At 32.2% G+C, this 22,410-nt stretch overlaps 1 protein-coding gene and 1 long non-coding RNA gene across 7 annotated transcripts in view; one reads left to right on the top strand and one right to left on the bottom strand.

The window, feature by feature from the left end:
- Window positions 1-19,515, bottom strand: part of LOC140437626 (uncharacterized) — a 28,525-nt gene extending 9,010 nt beyond the window's left edge. Inside the window, exons 1-3 of one of the 6 annotated variants that reach the window (XR_011950393.1) lie at window positions 19,289-19,442; window positions 18,271-18,343; window positions 10,389-11,857 (exon numbers count right to left, since the gene is read on the bottom strand). The gene's annotated coding sequence lies outside the window, so the exon portion shown is untranslated. Of the gene's footprint in view, window positions 1-1,062; window positions 1,177-10,388; window positions 11,858-13,091; window positions 13,855-18,270; window positions 18,344-19,288 lie in introns of those variants that run through there. The other 5 variants (XR_011950394.1, XM_072527246.1, XR_011950395.1 and 2 more) reach the window with 5 other exon arrangements.
- Window positions 19,516-19,668: 153 nt separating this feature from the next.
- LOC140437628 (uncharacterized) lies at window positions 19,669-21,636 on the top strand. Its single transcript, XR_011950396.1, has 5 exons — window positions 19,669-19,824; window positions 19,883-20,061; window positions 20,118-20,180; window positions 20,581-20,718; window positions 21,258-21,636. It is a non-coding gene; the product is annotated as an uncharacterized lncRNA (long non-coding RNA).
- The last annotated feature ends 774 nt before the right edge of the window (window positions 21,637-22,410 follow it).

A 22,410-nucleotide genomic window follows, 5' to 3' on the forward strand; every position in this document is an offset into this window, starting at 1 on the left:
CAAGGTTAAATATTGGGGAATATAAGCTTGAAAAGGTAGAACACCTTAACTATCTTGGGGTCTCCGTTAATAAAACTAATGGAAGAAGGTTAGTAATTAATGGAAGAATCCTGGCAGGAAACAGAACTACAGGGAAAAGTTATTTAGATTGAATTGAATTTTATAATATTGCTATTCGGACTATACGACTATACTGTATATGAAGTTGCCTAGCTCCTTATACCTTCAAGGTATAGTATAAAGAATAAAACACTGTTTTAGTATGCGACTGTCGCTTGATCTTTGTAGGTGTAAGAAATAGATTGTGTTCTGTTACCGTTGTAATTCACGCATGTACTTACGTAACACCTAAACTAAAAATTATATTTTGTATTCGGCGGTTAAGGTAAGTTTTCTGCGTGAAAAAGAGTAACAGATATTTATTTTTTATTTTTGTTTTAGTTGTCATCAATGCCCTGACCAAAAAAAGTAAGATTCGCGACTGTAAATTTGGAAAAATACCGATGGAATGGAATAATAAAATAGAGAGCGAACAGGAGCCGAATATAAATGGTAGTGACGACGACAGCTGGTCAGATGACTACAATGTTGAGCAATATGTATCTGATGATGTTCGAGAACAAGAATGTACCATGTCTGAACAAGAATCGGAACAAGACTGTGATAAAGAGGTTCAAGGGGAAGAAGATGAAAATGAAAATACTATCTTGGCAAAGACAAAAAAACAAAGTGGAGTAAGATGTGTCCTGCGCCTACTTCAAGAACTCGTGCAACAAATATTGTTTTTAAGTTACCAGGACCAACAAGAGAAGCTAGAAACACAGAAACACAGTTTGAATGCTTTAAATGCACGCTAGATGATAATATCGTCAAAGAAATTACGCGTTGTACCAACATCTATATTGAAAAGGTAAGAGGAAATTACCAACGCTACAGAGATGCTAAAATGACCGACGTCGAAGAGATTTGGGGACTTATTGGTATTGAACTGTTTTTATAAATCTAATTTATTAACTTTATTTATTATAAAATGTTCTACACTTTACAAGTTTCTTTACATACATTTATTTATTTAATCTACATAGAAACACTTAAATATTAATTTATTTACACTTATATAATTTATTTAAGACATTCACACAGGTTACAATTTAAATAGCCGCGCGAACAATTTATTCATCGACACTTGTTTCAGACTGTCCTTGTAAATCTCAAATCGTCCGTTTTTATACCTAATTTGTTTATCTCTTCCGCCCGCTTCTTTGACCTTCGGTCGGAACGTTACGAATTATTCGACCCTCATCTGGAAAGTTCCAATCGCGGGTATAAGAGGAGACCCGTGGGTATTATCTACTACGGCTTATTTATTGTAAGAGTATACTCTTTTTAGCAGGTGTTCTAAAATCTGGCAGACTAATTGTTCAATCACAAATTAATCCCTTAATTTGTAATCTTACATTATTCTTAACTTCTTAATCTTTTATAGTTTCACCGTGTAAAAGTGAGACATTGTTAAAACATATCGTATAATATTTTAATAATTAGTTCATTTACCTACAACTAAATAAATTGCCGAATAATATATTTTCTAATTGAACTTCCTCAGTGTCGCAATTACGGCCTAGATTAAATTGTAATGTAAGCTAATAGTTCAAAGTTTGTTAGTATGATAGAAGCAATAACCTCTGTGCTGAGGTATATATTATTTGTGAAATTATAAATTGGGGATTTGAGCTCATTCGAGCGCAGTCTATTGTAGAAAGTTACCTAAACATCATCTTTAGTGTAATTATTAGTAGCTGTCAATAAAACCATAATTTTTACTCCACAACTTCAACGTTTTATTGTATTTACCACCGTCGATCGAGAAGAAGCGGACAAAGGGGCATTACAAACGAGTAGATCCTTATATCTACATTGGAATTGTAATGTAAGCTAATATTTTGTTGGTATGGTATGATACAAGCAATAACCTCTGTGCTGAGGTATGAATTATTTGTGAGATTATAAATTGGGGATTTGAGCTCATGTGAGAACAGTTTATTATAAGTCGTTACCTAACCAACATCAAATTGTGTAATTACTAGTAGCTGTAAATAAAACCAGCACTTTTACTCCACAACTTCAACTTTTTATTATATTTATCATCGTCGATCGACAAGAAGCGGACATAGAGACATTATAAAACCATTCGAACCTCATAACTACGTTCAAATCTTTCCATTGGTCCTTCGTCAAAACATCATCAAAAGGGCGTTAATTGGAGCTTCGAAGGAGACGACCCTTAGCGACTTAAATAGGTATTTCCCAGTTCCGTACAAGATCGACGATCAAATTCGAAGTGTGGAGAAAAGAAAAAAGAAATAAAAAAGACCAGAAAGCACCGAAATTAGGGGTAGGAGCCTTACGAGAGCCTTTGATCACCAGAGGACCTGAATAGCAGTCCTTAAGTCTACTGTTCCAGCAGTTTGGAGGTCCAGTTTCCAGCAGAAAAATCTAGCAGCATCCAGAGATCCAGCTCACCAGTTCCAGTTGCAGTTCTAAGAAGGAAGCAGGAACATACAAGTAAACGTCGGGATAAAACTGTAAGTTTTTGAATATTTATTATCATTTAGAGCAGTGCATTTTTTTTTATAAATTTAGATTTATTAAAAATTATTAAAGAAACTTAAGATTGAAATTTAATAATACCTTATTGAAATATTTTTATTCTGCATACTTTTTTACTTAAAATAGTAATATTTTGTTTACAGTGAATTCAAATCTAATATTTTAATTATTTTGATATTAATTGTATTCGATAATTTTGATTCTTTTAATTAAAAATTCTTAAAACATTTGATTTTCATAATAGTGAAATACTTGACAAATCGTTATTTTTATACACATTTACAGTTCATTCAATTCCAAATATATAGTATTTGTAGTATTTGCATTTTTATATAAAGAATTTTTTCTCTCTGGTTACAAGTGATAATAACATTTTTTAATTTGTACAATAAGCCGTGTCAATAAGTTCATTGCGTTGTTGTGTAAGGTAATCTTGCTGAGACTTAAAAAGTTGAATTTAGGTCAAACTTATATATTTACGTTCGAAATGCAAAGATTATATACAGAACAAGAAAAACTAGGTCAAGAAATTACAAAGATTTTAAATAATTTGCGAAAACTACGGTAAGAAAAACGAACGAGAGAGTACTTAAACATTAAAAGACAGACAACACAGAAATTGACGAGAAGGGTTCGAGAGATGATAAATATTTTACGTCTAACTTTTACGAACAAGTACAAAAAAGATATGAAGAAACGAAAAAGACTAGAAGAATTTATTAAAAATTCGTACAAGTCTTCGACAAAAATTAGGAAAGTAGAAATTAGGATGGGAAAACTTCATCATTTATTGGAAGACGACGAAACCGATGAAGATATACAAAAAGATTTAAAAGAAGAAGTACAAAAAATAGATGCTTTAATAATGGAAATAACTGTGGACAATGAACAGGATGCACTAGAACAAGGTAAAATAGAAAGATTTTATACAATGAAAAAAAGGGTGTGGTCGATCATAAAAGAAAACAAGAGATTAGAGGCGGAAGGATGCAAGAAAGACAAAATAATATTACCCCAAGTGAAGTTACCCTGTTTTGAAGGAAGGTATGAATCCTGGGTAACATTCTATGATATTTTTAAACGTTTGATACATGAGAATAACCAACTATCAAATGTGGAAAAATGCAGTATCTGAAGACAAGCCTCCGAGGAGAAGCAAGTAGAATAATACAACATTTAAACACAACAGATGCAAACTACAGTGCTGCCTGGAAAATGTTGCAAGATCGGTACGATAATCCAAGGATGAATCTATTTATATTAATAGACAAGTTGCTTCAGGCTGCGGAGATAAAAGAAACGTCAGCAAAGGCGCTGAAAACATTACATGATACTCTACACGAATGCTTAGAAGCCATTAGTGGACTAGTTATAATGACAGAGTCCTGGAGCCCTCTTATAGCAAGCATAAGCATGTTAAAGTGGGACACAGAAACCAAGACATTATATGAAACGTCAATTCAATTACACATTACGTCAACATTAGGGACATTCCGACATATAAGTCAACACAGGAATTTCTACAAAGAAGATTCCAGACATTGGAGATGTTGGAAACAGAAAGGAAAGGAATAGATCACAGACAACAGGTAAAGAAGAAGATAACCTGTGTGGTGTGTCATGAAAAACATAAACTGTTCAATTGTACAACGTTTCTACGTCAACAAGTACGTGAAAGAAACCAAATCGTAAAGGAAAAGCATTGGTGCGGTAGATGCCTACTACACAAAAGGGAAGTACCATGTTATTCCTCTCATAGATGTGAAGAATGTGGTGGACAGCACCATTCATTACTACACATGTCAGAAGGTCAGTATGATAATTACTACACATGTCAGAAGGTCAGTATGATAACAGAAGGAATTCTGAAAACAGAAGGCCACAAAATAGACCAAATTCTAGTGGTCAGGTCAGTATGATAACAGAAGGAATTCTGAGAACAGAAGGCCACAAAATAGACCAAATTCTAGTGGGATGGAAGGTCAGTATGACAACAGAAGAAATTCTGAAAACAAAATTCCACAAAATAGACCCAATTTTAGTGGGACCAGAGGTGACAACAGTTACAACGGATCGCCAAGGAGACAAGAGAATACCGTGAGATGTTTAAGTCATCAGAATAAAGAAGTGCTACTTGCAACGGCATTAGTACGAGTAAGAGACTCAAAAGGAAGCTCACAATTGATGAGAGCATTGATTGACCAAGGCTCGCAGTCATCATTCATTACGGAGCAGGCCGCTGGAATAAAAAGAAAGGCTGTCCACGCTCAGATATCTGGAAATGGCAATGAAGACCAAAGGACGTCGAAATGAAGCGTAACATTAAACTTAGAGGCGCATTTCAAAAATGAATTTGAAATGAAGACCGAAGCAATTGTATTACGAAAAATAACAAAAAATCGACCGGAGGAGATACAAATGAAAGAAAGGAACCATAGGAACTTAGTCCTGGCGGATCCAAATTTTAATAAAACAGGTTCAATAGATATTGTATTAGGAGCCAAAGAATATAGTTTGATATTACTGGACGAAATAGATCGAACAAATGATGGTTTGCTCACCCAAAATACAAAATTGGGTTGGATAATGTCAGGGATAGCACAGCAAGAGAATATCCCTAATATACAAGTAGTCAGCATGATATCTAGACGAGAAATGGATGAACAAATAAAAACAATACTGGGAGTTAGAAGAAGTTGATCAAAGCAATGCTTTTTCACTAGAAGAAAAAGAGTGTGAAGAATATTATAAAAGAACAGTAAAAAGGGATAACGAAGGAAGATTTGAAGTTAAAATACCCTTTAATTCTAATACAAGCCTATTAGTGGACTCAAAACAGTAAGCATATGCGAGACTGCTGCAATTAGAGAAAAAATTTCAAAGAGACAGAAACCTAGAAAAAGAGTACAGAAAATTTATGAAGGAATATGAAGAATTAAGTCACATGAAAGTGAATAAAACCTAAACTATAAATAAGCAAGAGCATTACCTTTCTCATCATGCAGTAATAAAAGAGGATAGTATCACAACAAAATGCAGGGCGGTGTTTGACGCTTCGAGTAAAAGTTCAACAGGAATCAGTCTCAATGATGTAATGCACTCTGGACCTCGTTTGCAACAAGATCTTACAAATATATTAATAAATTGGAGGTCGTACAAAATAGCATACACGGCAGATTTAGAGAAAATGTTTAGGTAAATAAAGATAGCTGAAGAAAATCAAATTTACCAGAAGATATTATGGAGACAGTCTGTAAAAGAACCAATAAAGGAGTATCAGTTGTCAACAGTAACATTGTAACCGTTTCAAGAGATTTAAAAGAAAATCATTATAAATTTCGATAATTTTTTTTAAATAAAACTTCTAAACTCATCTATCTGTCAAGTACCTACCTGTAGCCGACTCAAGGATTCTCCTGTAATTCCCAAATATATCCGGTAGATGAGCCTATTCATCAACTTGTCACTCACGCCCAATTTCCAGAGAGCGAAAGAATAGCGTTTCCCTCTTTTCTGTTAAGACCGTCCAACCGTTAAGACGTGTTTCCAAAGTGGGTCTCAATTTAGAGGTGAGCTAATAAATCCTTTTCTTGTCCATATTTCAGATAGATATTTATTTTTTTTAGACCCTTATTGGAGAGGCTATAATGCTGATATTATATTTCTAATACATTGTCGCAAGATAATATTGGTATGGAGTTATTCCAGATCATGGCCCAGTAGCGGCATCTTTTTATGGAATACCTAACCCCTCTTATCTAGGATGGTGGTGGTTTGATATAGTACGTAGCCGACTGATTAAATAAGAAAAGAAACAGAGCAGATTAATGTTGTACCAATTTTTATTATACCTACTTTCAAGACAACGGAAATGATTATGAACTCAAAAAGATGAAATTATAGTGAAGTGGTCTAATTTTATTTAAAAGTTTATTTTCTTCATTATTCCTAGTTGATAAATAACTATATTATTTTCGATGTAAACAAATTTCGAAATTTGGGGTTAATATATATATATATATATATATATATATATATATATATATATATATATATATATATATATATATATATATATTCATTTTCTTTATAACAAATTCTTAATTTAATACGATACAAAGCTTTTTTGTTTATGATAATGTAAACATAAAATGGTATTTTGGTATCCTTTTGGGATGACATAACTTTTAATGTTTTCTTTTTGTTCATTACTAAGAAATAATAAAGAATAGTTTTCTTGTAAACCTTCGATAAATCTTATTTTTTTTTGCTCGTTCCCATCGAGGATAAACCAGGGGTGGCGTCCAATAATAAATTATAATTTCATATTATCTAATTGTGCTTGAATTTAAGATACGATATAATTTCTATATGTGTATGAAAACCCCGCCCAACACTCTTCGACAACGAGCGATTCTGGCCTTATATATATATATATATATATATATATATATATATATATATATATATATATATATATATATATATATAAATATATATATATATATATATATATATATATATATATATATCATTGTAGCACGGCAGCGTTACAACATACGGTACGAAGGCAGCGCCATACCTTGCATTAAGAACGATACAGGAATTATGTAATGACGAGAAATTAAAATATCCACTAGCTGCGGAAATTGTTAAACACAACACGTACGTAGACGACGTGCTAGCTGGATCAGAAACGTTGGCTGAAGCTCATCAAGCTCAAACAGAGTTAACAGAAATGTTTAAAAAAGTGGGTTTTGTATTAAGAAAATGGCTTAGTAATAGTCAAGATTTAATGGAAACTATACCGGAGGAACTAAAAAGTGTCGATCTTAAAACGTTAGACACAGAAGATATACATACAATGCTAGGGATCCACTGGTTAAAGGTAGAAGATGTAATCACATTTAAAATAAATATGGCAATCAAAAATATTCATACAAGATTTGTGGACAAAAAGTATAAGTTGGGACAAAGAATTGGATAATTCTGATCAAAAACGATGGATTGAGTATTACTCACAGCTAAAACACCTCGAAGAGATAGTAATACCTAGGTGGAATAATCTTACCAATTCAGGGAAAATAGAATTGCACGGATTTGCTTATGCGTCTACGAAAGGATACGGAGCAGTAATATATACTAGAACATTGTGTCCTGAACAAAAGTTGCACCAGTTAACGGTTTAACAACAATTACTCTGGCGTGGATACAAAGACAACCAAATAGACGGAAAACGTTTGTAGCGAACAGAGTAACGGAAATCAGGCACTATACAACCTGATCGCTGGTTTAAAGTAAGTACAAAAGAAAATCCAGCAGACTATTTATCTAGAGGGATAAAAGTAAAAGAATTAGTGAGGATGGACCTATGGTGGAATGGACCGATTTGGCTAAAACAAACAAATATTAGCTTTCCACTACCAGAGAGATTGGATACCGACGAAGAGAAAAAGAGAATAGAAATAATAACTAACACAACCGTCAAGATTAGTGACATTAGTGACACAACGAGTACTATCTCACTGCATCAGATTTGCAGACAAATCCAAAAAAAGAGAGGTAGAACATGAACAACTCACCCCTTAAGAATTAGAAAATACCTTGCAAAGAGTAATAAAGAATACTCAATAATTATATTATGCAGAAGAGATAAAAACGCTAAAGAGTGGAAAACCACTTAATGGGAGAAGTAAACTACTAAACTTACTACCCTATGTGGATAACCATGGCATATTACGGGTAATATTGGGACTTCAGAACTCAGAGTTAACACATGATGAAAAGCATCCCTTAATAATACCCCACAAAAGCAAATTAAGTAAACTAATAATACAACATTGCCATACAAAAACGTTGCATGGAAGCCTACAACAAACTCTGCACTACATAAAGAAAAGATTTTGGACCACGCACGGAAAAAGAGTAGTGCGAGAAGAAATAAACACTTGTGTCAAATGTAAAAGATACAAGGCCGAAACGGCTCAACAATTAATGGGAAGTTTACCAAGAGCGAGGGTAAACCAAGCTCATCCATTTGCAAATACTGGTGTAGACTACGCCGGACCAATCAAAATAAGAGCAACCAAAGGAAGAGGGTACAAGAGCTATAAAGGATATAAGCAGTATTTGTATGCCCAGCCACAAAAGCTGTACATCTGGAAGTAGTAAGCGATATGACAACGGATGCATTTGTAGCTACATTTAAGAGATTTACTTCGAGAAGGGGATAGTGCAGTCATATATACAGTGACAATGGAACAAACTTTCTAGGAACAGTCCTCACATTAGTATTTGGGGTAAATGATGAAGTATACAGGGACATAGATTCCTTGGACGAAAATCAGAAGGATCTAATAAAAAATTCAAAACATCAGACGAAGCTGATGTTACAAACAATAGCCTCGATTAACTCTACAGAAGAAAGAATAAACGGACATATAAATAGGTTCCGAGAATCACTGATAAACGGAACTAAGGAAATGTCTAAGGGCCTAAGTGATGTCTCATATAGAGCTGACACATTAGAGAAAGAGTATATACGACTTAAAGTGGAAACGACTTATATACAATGGAATATGCAAAAGAATATTCGAACACATACGAAAAAATATTAAATCTTCATTACAATCGTGGACACTTCATAGATATTATAAAACCCGGACAAATAGAGTCAATCATTTCGAATGCTACAAGGTTCCTTCCACAAGGAGTGGATATAAGAAGGCAGCCAATAATAGATACGGTCGTACAAAATGAAGAAGGAGACATCGTCATTGGCTATTTCCTAATAATTGACAACACTAGATACAACCTACTGAGAGACACAGCTCTTCCGTTGTCGGTGAGAGGTGGCGTTGTGCGCTCGTTGTTGGTCCCAAGGAATCTACTTGCAGTAGATTACAATAACTTACATTATTTATTGGGACCATATTAAAAAAGGGAGAGTTGGCATGTTCACCAATGGGAATCATTGATATGGATACTCAGCCAAACTGTATCTTAAATGAATTATATGATAGAACTACCAATACCACTTGCAATATAATAGAATATACGATAAATGAAGCCAGTTGGTTGAAAATGAGCACACCGAACCTCTGGTTAGTCATTCCACCATACGCTATAAATTTAGCTATAATGTGCGATGGTTCTCGATCTGAACATATAATCAATCAAAAGAGTTTTATAAAACCAGCAGTGATGGTGCTAGAAAGGTCACCAATGGAGACACTGCGGACGGCAGCCAGATGGTTGGTGGAGAGCGAGTCGTGGGTTCGAAACTAGCTTTTGGAACCGGGAATGGGTCCAACGTATAAAATAAATAAAGATAGGATAAGAGATATTGGCAAAGATACAGAAATAAGCAAAAAGATAGATGGGTAAAATTACCAAAGATACGATAAGATAGAAACAGGGCGCCACTCAATTTTTTGGGGTTTAAGGAGAAAATTAAGAAACCTTAGAAAAGAAAAGAGATAAGGAAAGATATTTAGGTTTAGATACCAAACCCAAGAAAAGATATTAACAGTTAATTATTAAATAAATTTGGTCAACACAATACACAAACAAATAATAAACATATTAGGTTACTTACCTACGAAACTTAATCAACCTGATTTTTCTTCTGGTCGAAGGTATAATAATAATTTAATATAATAAGCAAATATTCAGAGTTATTATTATATCAGGAAACTTGTTAGGAGTCGACAAATAAAATTCATACTTCTTAAAACAAAAACAATATATTCAAAAACACAATGATATAGGCGGCTGAATGTACACACAAGTAATAAAAAATGCACCATCAATTGATCAATGGTTGTATATATATAGAAATGAACAGTATTATAATTAGAAAATACCTTTACAAATACAATATACTGAAATCATATACAAATTAAATTATCAGCGAAGAGAGTCTAATGCTATATAAAAATATTCAAAAATAATACAAAAAGTTAACAAAAACAAAAATTTAACCAACCTTCACTTGGTCGTAGTTAATTATCTATCTCGCACGGTTATTTAATGATTAACTAAGTTCATATGTAATTATTAAATGTTCCTTGAATTCAATAGTTAAATCGGTAGTTAATCTTAACTATAGGTGTAGAAATGGATGAACTTAGATTCGCCCAGATAATTGAAGATACTATGATTATGATAACTTACAATAATTCTCGATGGCTGTTACACTAATTCACTGAAGCTAATATACTTTACTAGTTTTAAGCGCTGAAGTTATTTAAATTAAAAGATACTTTATAACTATATTTAATCTAATATAGTATTATATTTAGAAACTCAAACTATATAAGTGTATACACACTAAAAAAATGCTCAGAGGCGCTTAGGTAACACAGAGATGATAATATGAGCGAAGCATCTGTTCTCAAAGATCGCCCCACGAGAAGTAACTTGGTTCCTCTAAAATTTTACCAAACTACCCAAAAAAAGGTAAGGGTATCTCCCACTTAAAAATGATAGGACAGTATCCATTTCTAAGAAGGTAAAGTTCTAACGACTATCGGAAGGTTCGAGGTAATTCGTTACTAGTAAAATCATTAGAAAATCATTAGTTCCTTTCATACTCAGGATTGAAAAGGAAAGGATTAAACAAACCGGCGTCTATAATAAGTCGTTTCTTCCATATTTTGAGGTAGTTTCCAATAAAATTTAACAACCCATTATTAAAAATAATTTCATATTTTAATTATAAAAAAAATGTTACACTGTCACCAAAATGCGTTGCTCAAACTCGAAACATAACATTACTCACATCCAGTAACGGATTGGAAACAGCAATTGGAAGCTATTTAAAGACTCCCGTCAGTCCCATTGAAGAGCTTATGCAGAGGCCAATCATCAGGCAGAACAACATTCCCAAACATAATATAGATATTCGAGGAGATGAGTTGCCAAATATTGTACTTGAGGCAGAGCAGTTTAGATATACCCGAACACAAGTGGAAAACCATTGCTAACCATCAGTTGATTCCTCATTTAACCACGGGACTAGTCACTATATTCATTGTTATGTTGATTGTCTTTATATGGAAGGTAGTCAGATATTTTCGAAACTCCAAGAGAGCCAGAAAACAAAGGCATCAAGGTTCGTGCATCCAACCTCATCCAGCGCCTCGAAGACATACGGTAGCACAACCAAATTTAAGTAGTACTTTAAAGAAAGCCCCTCCTAGATCAGTTTCACTTAATGAGCTTAGATTTGAATTAGATGGTTTAGCTGAAACATAAATTCTAAATAATCAAGTTATAGGTAGCACTGCTCGGGGAGATAATAATTCAAACTCCGAGTGAATTAGTGTTATGATTATTGTTATATTATTATTTTATATGTGTTTAAATATTTTCTATTGGTCGTCTGTATTTTTATATAGTGACCAATATGTTCAATCACAAATTAATCCCTTAATTTGTAATCTCACATTATTCTTAACTTCTTAATCTTTTATAGTTTCACCGTGTATAAGTGAGACATTGTAAAACCATATCGTATATTTTAATAACTAGTTCATTTACCTACAACTAAATAAATTGCCGAATAATATCTTTTTTAATTGAACTTCTTCAGTGTCGCAATTACGGCCTAGATTAAATTGTAATGTAAGCTAATACTTCAAAGTTTGTTGGTATGGTATGATACAAGCAATAACCTCTGTGCTGAGGTATGAATTATTTGTGAGATTATAAATTGGGGATTTGAGCTCATGAGAGTACAGTTTATTATAAGTAGTTACCTAACCAACATCATATTGTGTAATTACTAGTAGCTGTCAATAAAACCAGCACTTTTACTCCACAATTTCAACTTTTTGTTATCGTCTATCGACAAGAAGCGGACACAGGGACATTATAAAACGATTCGAACCTCATAACTACGTTCGAATCTTTCCACTAATTGTTTTGCAAATGTGGGATAATAAGAAAGGTACTGGTGTTGAAAGTTTTTTACTTGAGAATGTCTTTAAATCGTTTCTGATTTCTACTGAGATGTTTGAGGTTTGACGACTTTAATTCTAGACAACAACGGAGAGAGCTGGATAAACTTACTCCTATACGAGACATTTTTGAACTTTGTATCAGATCAGTGAATCAGTAAACCATCTAAATATGGTATAAAAATATTTGCGTTAGTAGATAGCAAATATGCATATGTATACCTATAATATGGAGATTTACTGTGGAACACAACCAACCGGTCCTTTTCGAACTGATTGGAATAGCAGAGGTTGTTACAAGAATGGTTAAACTCATAGAGGGAACGAGCAGAAATGTAACCATAGATAACAAAACAAAATTCGGTGTGGATCTGGTTGACTAGTTATGTGCATAATATAATGTTTGACGAAACTTTCGACGTTGGCCACTCAATGTTATTTATTAAATATATCAGGAATTAATGCTTTTTCCATGTATAAGGCTAATAATGTCACTGCATCACTCCCAAGAAGCACTTATCTTCAGGACATTTCGTTTGAGTTAATAAAACCACTGATGTGAAGGCGACTAGGCAACACTCACACATTAACAGAAATAAAAGAAAAAATTAAATTTATTTTCATAATAATTAAGGAAACTCATAAAGAAGTTCGATCGAGACTCGATCTTCGGTCCTTGGGCCTTGCCATATTTGTGGACGAGCAAGGAATAAGAGCACAAGAAAATAGTGCAGCAGCTGTAATCAGTGGACTTGCCCAGGACATTTAAAGCAAATATGTGTACATTGTGCTGAGATAAAACACAAAATGCAGTCTAAATCAGATTAAGATCTTATATTTAGGATATTATAAAACCTAGTTTGGTTTGTAACGTTTGGTTATAGGTAACTTTGATTTATAGTATTTGTTTTTTAATTTTTATTGTTTATTTTTATTTTTTTATTTAATGTACATTTTACTTAAAAAATAAAGCAAATTATAAATTGCAGTGGTATTATTAAAACCTTATTAAAACACTATTTTCAAATATTATTGCTTTTCCATAGCTCCACTACGTATGGAATACTAATGTAATCCGCGCGTGTAGACACGTAAGTAAATAGAGCGCGTGTACTGGAGGGTTAAAGAAACTTTTGAAAAAAAAGACATCTTCAGATTTATCAAGGCACAAATACTCAGATCAAGAAGCAGTTATCACGAAAATCACCAAATGAAACCAGTATCAGGCAGACCACGTGGAAGACCGAAGACCAGCAGATGGAAGAACCACATGATTTCGGACCTTAAAAAGATGGGAGTTAGAGAGTCAAAAACCATGAGAAAAAACAAAAAATAATGGAAAAATATTGTACAAAACGCCAAGTTACATAACGAATTCTAAAACCAAAATGTTAATGTGGGCTGATTTCTACCGACAAATCAATCAGAAGAGCCCAAAGAGGGCGGCAATCACTCCGCTAGGAGTGCAGATGCCATGATTATAATACGTAATTCTCTCATTTTTATCTTTTAATTTAGAAATTTGTTTTTTTTTCAGTAGATTTTATTAGTAGTATTAATTCTTTCTCAGAATGTCCGTCTTTGTATTGTTCTGTTTCCTCTGTTAAGTCCTCTTTGATACGCAAGTTCCTTCTCTTTCGACAAAATTCATCTTGAGCATCGGCAACTGTTTTGGTAATTGTGTTGTTAAGGTTGTTAATATCATCTGTTGGAGGTTTTTTTTTACGTTTCTTCGTTCCTAGTGATATTTGTAATGTCGTCTGACTAATTGACGGTCACTTCAAGTTGCGAATTTATTCAACTCAATGACATCTTTGACAATATATCTGATAACAGTTATTATAAAATTGGTTTCATTTTTAGTGCTCAAAATACAAGCAATTTTTAAGAACGATTTCTGAATTGTAAATTAAAACCTAAAATAAATGTACTTTGAAATCAAATTATGCTTAATTAACATGAAAGATAGTAAAAAATCTAACTTATAAGCAGAAAAATCCTCACTTAAAGCCATCAATTCGAGATTCCGAATAATGGCACTACATTTAAGATAGAGAAAAATCGACTATCATCGATACTTTCTGCATTTATGTCCTTAGCCAAAGTGTCAAATCTTATGGACAACTACCCACCAGATTATGTTTGAGATCATTTCATAAAAGCACCTCTTTCATTTCTTTATTATCACTTTAACGAGGTCAGATAAGTTCATATAACGTCATATGATAACAAAAAAAAAAGAGAAACTTCCATCAGATACATAACAAACAGATAACTTTAATATAGATTTATTAAAAGCACATATATAAAATAAATAAATATATATATTAGAAAATAAATAAACAGAAAACATAAAGAAATTTAATAACCAAATATTATGTAGAGAATCTATTGATTCAAGGTTTGATATACTCTTACATGAACAGGTAATACGTTATCTGCCTTTACGTAAATAGCGTTGCTAGACCCAAAAAATTTATTTCCCCAAATTCTGTTTCAAAAGTTGCCAGATTTTGAACAGAATTCCGCAGATTTATGTATTTCAGATTTTAACAAATCTTTTTCTACATGCATGCAATCCATGTTGCGCTGTGTGTTGCCTGCCATGTAGGTTACCGATATTATATCCAGCCATAGGAGTTACCAACGCTTTCCACGTTTGTTTCGTGCTTCTGTCATAATTATGGCGTATAATAATGGACAGTGGAAGTGTGACGTCACAACTGTCAATTACTTTCCAAACAAAAGTTGAAATGCCCAATCTCAGACTTTTTAATATCTATATAAAGTTAATATTTTGCTTCCTCTGCCGTTTTTTTTAAGTATAGTGTTTTTTACGATAATACCATCATAATTCAGTGTTCTATTTCTATGAAATATAGTTTAAAAGTTTAAATTAAAAACATTCTAACCTTACTTTATTGATACATGCATTTTATTGCTATTTTTATAATACAACATGCTTTATTATTTACACAACCTTGTAAAATTGTTGTAGTAACTATTAGAATACTTAGATATTGCTAAAAGCGGAAAGATTCTGTAAAAAAAATGAAAAAATAACGAAAAATACAAATTATCCACACTAAACAAGGTTTGTTTGGAAAGTGAAACTGACAGATGTCAATAAATTCTACGTCATCACTTCCACGGTCCATATTATTCGCGATTGAAAACAAAGTATCTGACCTCTGGCGGAATAAATTTAAACTACTAAAAGTGGTATAAACAAACCAGACAGCAATTGATTTGAATAGAAATATTAAATTTTTTTAGTAAATTTCAGCATTATGACTACGTTAAAGTATTTTAAATCAAATCGATATTGTTCTGTTCCTCCCCTATTGCGAAATAGGGAAAGATATGTCCCTATTTCTCTTTGCTAAACTTTTATTTATTTATTAACGGGTATACCATTTACATTGAAACAAAATATATATAAACATTTTCAAAGTAAGCATAACATTGGAAAATAATTAGCAAAGTTTAACAAAACACTAATAATTAACTTGAATACAAACTAATATCACACAAATAGCAGAAACTGGAAAAGTTGAGAAAATCAATAAAAAGAAAATACCGCTATCATTTAAAGACAAATCATGTGCTACGATCTTTTCTGACAGGTGATCTCAAGTTAAGGTCGATTTCGTGTAATCAAATGAACTATATTACAATAAAGTCAATAAATAAATAAAGTTATAAATAACTAAATAAAGTCAAGTTCAAGTTATTTATTTATGTTAATATACAATAAAGTCCTTACATATGTCAAAAAATAGTATAAAATAAAAATTAACATATAAAAAACATTAGGCATAATTTTATAAAATAATGCATATATTAATAAGACAAACATTACACAGAACATTATACTATGGGTTCCCAGGTATACACAAAATATTTATACAAAAAATATACAAATTCACCAATACACAAGCCAGTTCCAACCATTAAAGTTAAAATTTAAGAATTCATCACTTGAAAACTGCTTTCCCTTCAACCAATGGTCTCTTTGCTTCACCACAATACTCAACGATATCATTAGGCTAATTTCCATTTTTAAATAATAAAAATAACTCGTCTTAAACCAAACTAAACATCCAAAAGCAATGGTAAACATTAGACTGTTATGTTTGTTTATACCATTTATATCGGCCATGACACTGCAATCGAGCTGCCCTCTACATTCAGTTTCAATCGCGAATACATAAGTTATATAACATTTGACAGAAGCTCAAAACAAATGAGAGGCGTTGTAAAGTTCTATGGACAGTGGAAGTGTGACGTCACAACTGTCAATTACTTTCCAAACAAAAGTTGAAATGTCCAATCTCAAGACTTTTTAATTTCTATAAAGTTAACATTTTGCTTCCTCTGCTACTTTTTCTTTTAAGTATAGTGTTTTTTACGATAATACCATCATAATTCAGTGTTCTATTTCTATGAAATATAGTTTAAAAGTTTATATTAAAGACATTCTAACCTTACTTTATTGATACATGCATTTTATTGCTATTTTTATAAAACAAGATGGTTTATTATTTACACAACCTTGTATAATTGTTGTAGTAACTATTAGAATACTTAGATATTGCTAAAAGCGGAAAGATTCTGTAAAAAAAATGAAAAAATAACGAAAAATACAAATTATCCACACTAAACAAGGTTTGTTTGGAAAGTGAAACTGACAGATGTCAATAAAATCTACATCATCACTTCCACGGTCCATTGGTGGCACTGACAGGCATAGTAATTATTTTTGACATTATTGACAGTGTAGGGGACAGAAAAAGGTAGCTGGTTCGATGATTTAAAAGTAAATATTTGAAAAATTATAGTCCCACCCATGATACTATGAATAACAAGATAGGATCTTCCCGTAGCACAAAATCGGTCGTGTTCGCGCATGCCGTCATTGGAGAGCAGAATTTGAATTCTTGTTAAAGTTAAATGGGATTTTTATGCATTCTGTGATGAAATTATTCGATTAGCAAAATGATAATATTAAATAAAGGTTTAATAATTACAATATTCGTACACAAAAGGATATCTCCAAACTATTTATTAAAGATTATTTATTGACACATACAAAAAACTGACATTACGAACGTGCAGCTCTCCAATTACGTCACGACTTATGCGTAATATCTTATCTTCTTAATCATAGTATCATGGTCCCACCTTCCTACATTTGGTAGATAAAAAATGAATCAAATCTCGAAGGACCAGCGACCAATAGGTCGCAAAATTGCGGATTAGTAATAATGTAGTGAGTCGTAAAATAGAAAATAAAATAATTAAAATAAGAATTAAGCTAGAAATATTTTTATTATAGTATTCACAGAAATTAATAGAAGTAGAAGTATAATAATAAAAAAACATAAATGTTCATATAAAATGTTCTTAAAACTCACAACTGTTTATATTAATTTATAGAACCAGAAAGTTTATAATTTATTGAATATCCGGCAACCCTGTAATTTGTCGCACCAGCTTTTACGAAATGTTGGCACAAAAACTTTTTCTTCTATGTGAAAGAATAACAGGTACTTACCTATTAAATGCACAGACACTGAATTTAATATAGTCAATTAACTATTTAATAAAATAAGTTATTTGAAAACTGCTTCTATTTGAGAAGCGTGAGAACTATAACTTGCTTCTGTTTGAGAAGCTTAAAAAAGGTTTGACTTACGTGCTGGTATTTGAGAAGGCAAAAACGAAGCGTAGTAGTTGCGGTAGAAGGAATGTCGTGCTGATCGCCTAGACTTTAATTAAGATATATTAGTGAGAATAATAATAATTATTAGAATAATAAACAAACTATTATAGAAAATATAATTAATTTTGTACAACAGTTATTATATAGAATTACAAATGACAATGAATCATGACTCCTAAGAAGTCTTAATAATTTTGTTTCTCGTAAGTCGGGGAACCCCGGACCTACGCCGGTGGTTCATAATAGATAACAGTACCAGGGAGCCCCAGGCAATATCATTATTCACGGAAGTGCCAATTCACCAAACTGTATTGAGTATGACGTTATTGTGGAATCGGTCACCGCAATCTTATCTTGTCCTTGTAGTATATTTAATATTCACATAATTACTGGACTTTCACAAATAACTATTTTTTACTAAATTTAATAACATATTTTAGCCACTTTGATTTCCCCAGATATTAGTCATTCTAAAAAAGTTTGCCCCAGTCCCCAAAGATTCTCAATTTCCCTCAGTTCTGAGGAAAAATCTCCAGACCTGGTATCTCTGGGTAAAAGAACAAACAACGAGAACAACAAAAAAATAGCTGGCTATTTTTTTGAGTAAGAGTATTAAGTAGTAAAACTTTAATTCAACTGATGTACCTATGAGTCCATCTCAACGCGTAGGTATATTAGAGATACAGATACAAATCTCAAGATATGTATATCGCGAATTGTTGTGATACATGTAACAATCCCGATCTCAAAATGAATGGGGCCATTAAAGTTTAGAATGACATACATGCGGATTGCGGAGACTAGTACAGAAACCAAGACATTGCTTGAAACTACAGAGATGGAGATACTTCCTGTCCTAGCTAAAAACTATCCTAATTTTAGAAATCACTTCAATTTTCACCAGAATGAATTACTTTTACTAACGATTTTAAATAAATTTTATGCTTAAATTTTATATTAAAAAAAAACTACGCAAAAACAACAAACTTACCACTTTGTCCTATAATGGCACAAGTGTTCAGTATAGAGTCATCTATCTCAACCAGAACAATAGAATAGACTGACTAATAGTGACTAACCCATAATAGCCGGAATAGCCCATAGATTAGGGGAGGGGACTAACCATTATTAACCATAGATTAGGAGAGGGGACTAACAGCAGTAACAGCTGGTTTTCGAAACGTTATTCAAATCTCCGATCATCTAATCGAGCTGTAGATTTGATCAACTGTAACTGTTTCTAAAAATAATTCAGTTATAGTTTCTAAAACGTCGATCATCTTAAAATTATAAATATGATCGTAGAAAATCGATTATCTGACATACGATTTGGTATCGATACTGTCACCTTCGGCTGTCATTAGTCATCCTTCAAATTTTCAATAAATAAAAAAAATTTCATTCCATTGTAAATACATAATTTATAAAATTAAAAAATATATTAAAAATAAGTAATCCCAATGGAAATCCTACACGCAAAAATTATACCGAGAGGGAGAAATGTTTGCTGTTGGATATAATTGGAAAGTAAGTACGAAATTGTCTAACTTATAGAACAAATTTCTAATTGTATCTTTGTTTTCAGATACAAGCATATAATTGAAATCAAATGTACCTATGTCCACCACCCAAAAAAATGAAAACTGCAAAAAAATAGTGCTGGAATGTAATGTCAGCGCTGAATTTCCCAGAACTCCAAAACAGTTGAACACTGCTTATCTTAACTTAAAAAGGGTCAATCGCCAAAAAGTAGCAGAAGAAAATGTAAGTGTATAAAACTTTCGGTTGATTTAGAGCTATATGGATTAATTACATTGCAGATTCAAAAATATAATGAGCAGAAGGTTTTGGACCAGTTGAAGACAGACCAAACTGGGTACAAAGTAGGTATACTGAAATTTAAAGCTCTTAACACCTGGTCAGTCGAATTACACTATTTCTGAGTGGAATATTTTTATAAAAATATAATCCAATAAAACTAATTTCATGATGGGAACTAACCTAGTGTTGAGACAATAGAAGTTTAGTATTTGAGGGTGTTAAAGCCAAAGAGGTGTAAGTCATATTTGTGAAATAATGAAAGTCTTGCTTTATAACTTTGATAAATAGACATCTTTTCATCAGGAAAAGTAGTGTAAGTATTTACAGTAAAAACTTACACCACTTTTTCTCTGAAGAGGTCTATGTATATATAAAGATTATAAAATAGGGCTTACATCATCTCAAGAATATGACTTACACCACACCACTTTGATTTTAACCCAACTAATGAATTGTTTTCAGAAAGTCATACCTGCAACAGGTGGTGGCACATTTAAGCCTCGTCTTACAGATGTAGGGGCACAATGTTGGGTTTGATTGGAAATCAAATCCAACCTTTATCCAACAGTTGTGACAGTGCATCTGATTTCTTCACATCTGGTGAGTCCTTATTTTATTAATTTATTTAAATAAAGGTAACTTATTTTAAATTTATTTATATCTGGACCTCATAGGTAAACTAAACTATGTTGACATGGTGTTGTTTTGAATAAGCCCCTTTAATTCACTTATTTTATTGGTTGGATTATAAAAAAAGTATTATTGTATACAGTTTGATTGTTAAATATATTATAATTTCTATGTTGATCAAAAATAAATCTGATAACAAGGGTGATTAGTGGTTACCCATAGCCAGATCTTGTGCATGTCTATAGACATCATTAAACAAAAAAAAATCTTTTGATAAACAAAATTTAAGCAAACTCAAAATATGAGAATTAATATCTCTATAAATATTATTAGTATGAATTGATTATTATAATTGTTTATTCCAATTCTAAATTAAGATAGATTATTAACTTAGCTATTAATAAGTAGATAAATAAAAGTAACTACCTACCTAATTCGAGAAAGATTTTTTTATAAAGAAAAAACTATCTGGTACATCTAAAACAATTTAATTTTTTTTATTTTTATAGTTGCACAAAATAGTCAAGTGGAAGTAGATTATCTACAATTGGAAGACACAGAACAGACATCCAATGTACCCGCTACTTCTGCCTTTCTGCTCAGTACACCCTAAACATCTGCTGTTCTGACCAAGAAAACAGCTAAGATGTTTCAGGGTTGTTCAAAAAATAAAAAATAATAAAATGTAGGGAGGGAAACTCTTTAATATATATTTTATATAAAAAAAATTGAATGAGCAACAGTAGAAAAAAAAGTAAAATAGTATTATTTTTAAACAATGAATTAAGAAAAAAAGAAATTTTATAAGTAGAGCTTCAAATAAAAAAATTTGAACTGTATAAATTGTTAGGTAATAAAATAATTGTAAATAAAAATTGTAGTTTCCTTAAGTAATAAAATTAATAAAAAATGTGTTTTTTAAGGTTTATGTACCCACCTGTTGGAATAAGTTATTACTAGCTTCGTCCTTTGCTTCTTTATCTTAATGGATTCCCCAATTCTTCATTTGTTATGGTGTTGAGCCAATATATCTTCAGAATATTTTTTGTTGTTATGCAGGGTAAAGTATTTGGCAGGAGAGGACCGGGACGCCGCCGTATCTCGTGGTTGAAAAACCTCTGACAATGGTTTGGAATGACCTCCGCGGAGCTGTTTCGCAGAGCAGTCAACAAAACCATGATAACCTTGATGATCGCCAACATCCGGACCGGATAAGGCACTCAAGAAGAAGCAGAATATTTCGTGGGAATCTATTTACAAAAACTGTTCCTTGCATTTCCTTCTGATATTGTTCATGTCTCACTCCCTTATAGTAATATTGATTTGATGATACTATTAAATGTGTTTTGGCTAATTTATGTTGAGATATGATATGAGAGGATTTCAAAGCATGTTGTTCTTTTCCTATTCTATGTTTAATGTTTGCCTGGACTCCACCTGTTGCACTATTATACTATCAAGCTAGCAGAATTCTTTAACCTGTTTTATTTCTTATTGATTGATGTATAGTTTACCATGTTCACTTATTCCTATTCTCATTTTTACTATCTTCTGCCTTTCCCTCCAGCTTCCTTATCATGTTCTTCATGTCATCTATTGTACATGATACCAAGCAGATATTATATGCATATTGAATATCCCAATGTTGGATTTAATTGGCAA

The sequence above is a fragment of the Diabrotica undecimpunctata genome, chromosome 3 (genome assembly GCF_040954645.1).
Source record: "Diabrotica undecimpunctata isolate CICGRU chromosome 3, icDiaUnde3, whole genome shotgun sequence".
NCBI classification, from domain to species: domain Eukaryota; kingdom Metazoa; phylum Arthropoda; class Insecta; order Coleoptera; family Chrysomelidae; genus Diabrotica; species Diabrotica undecimpunctata.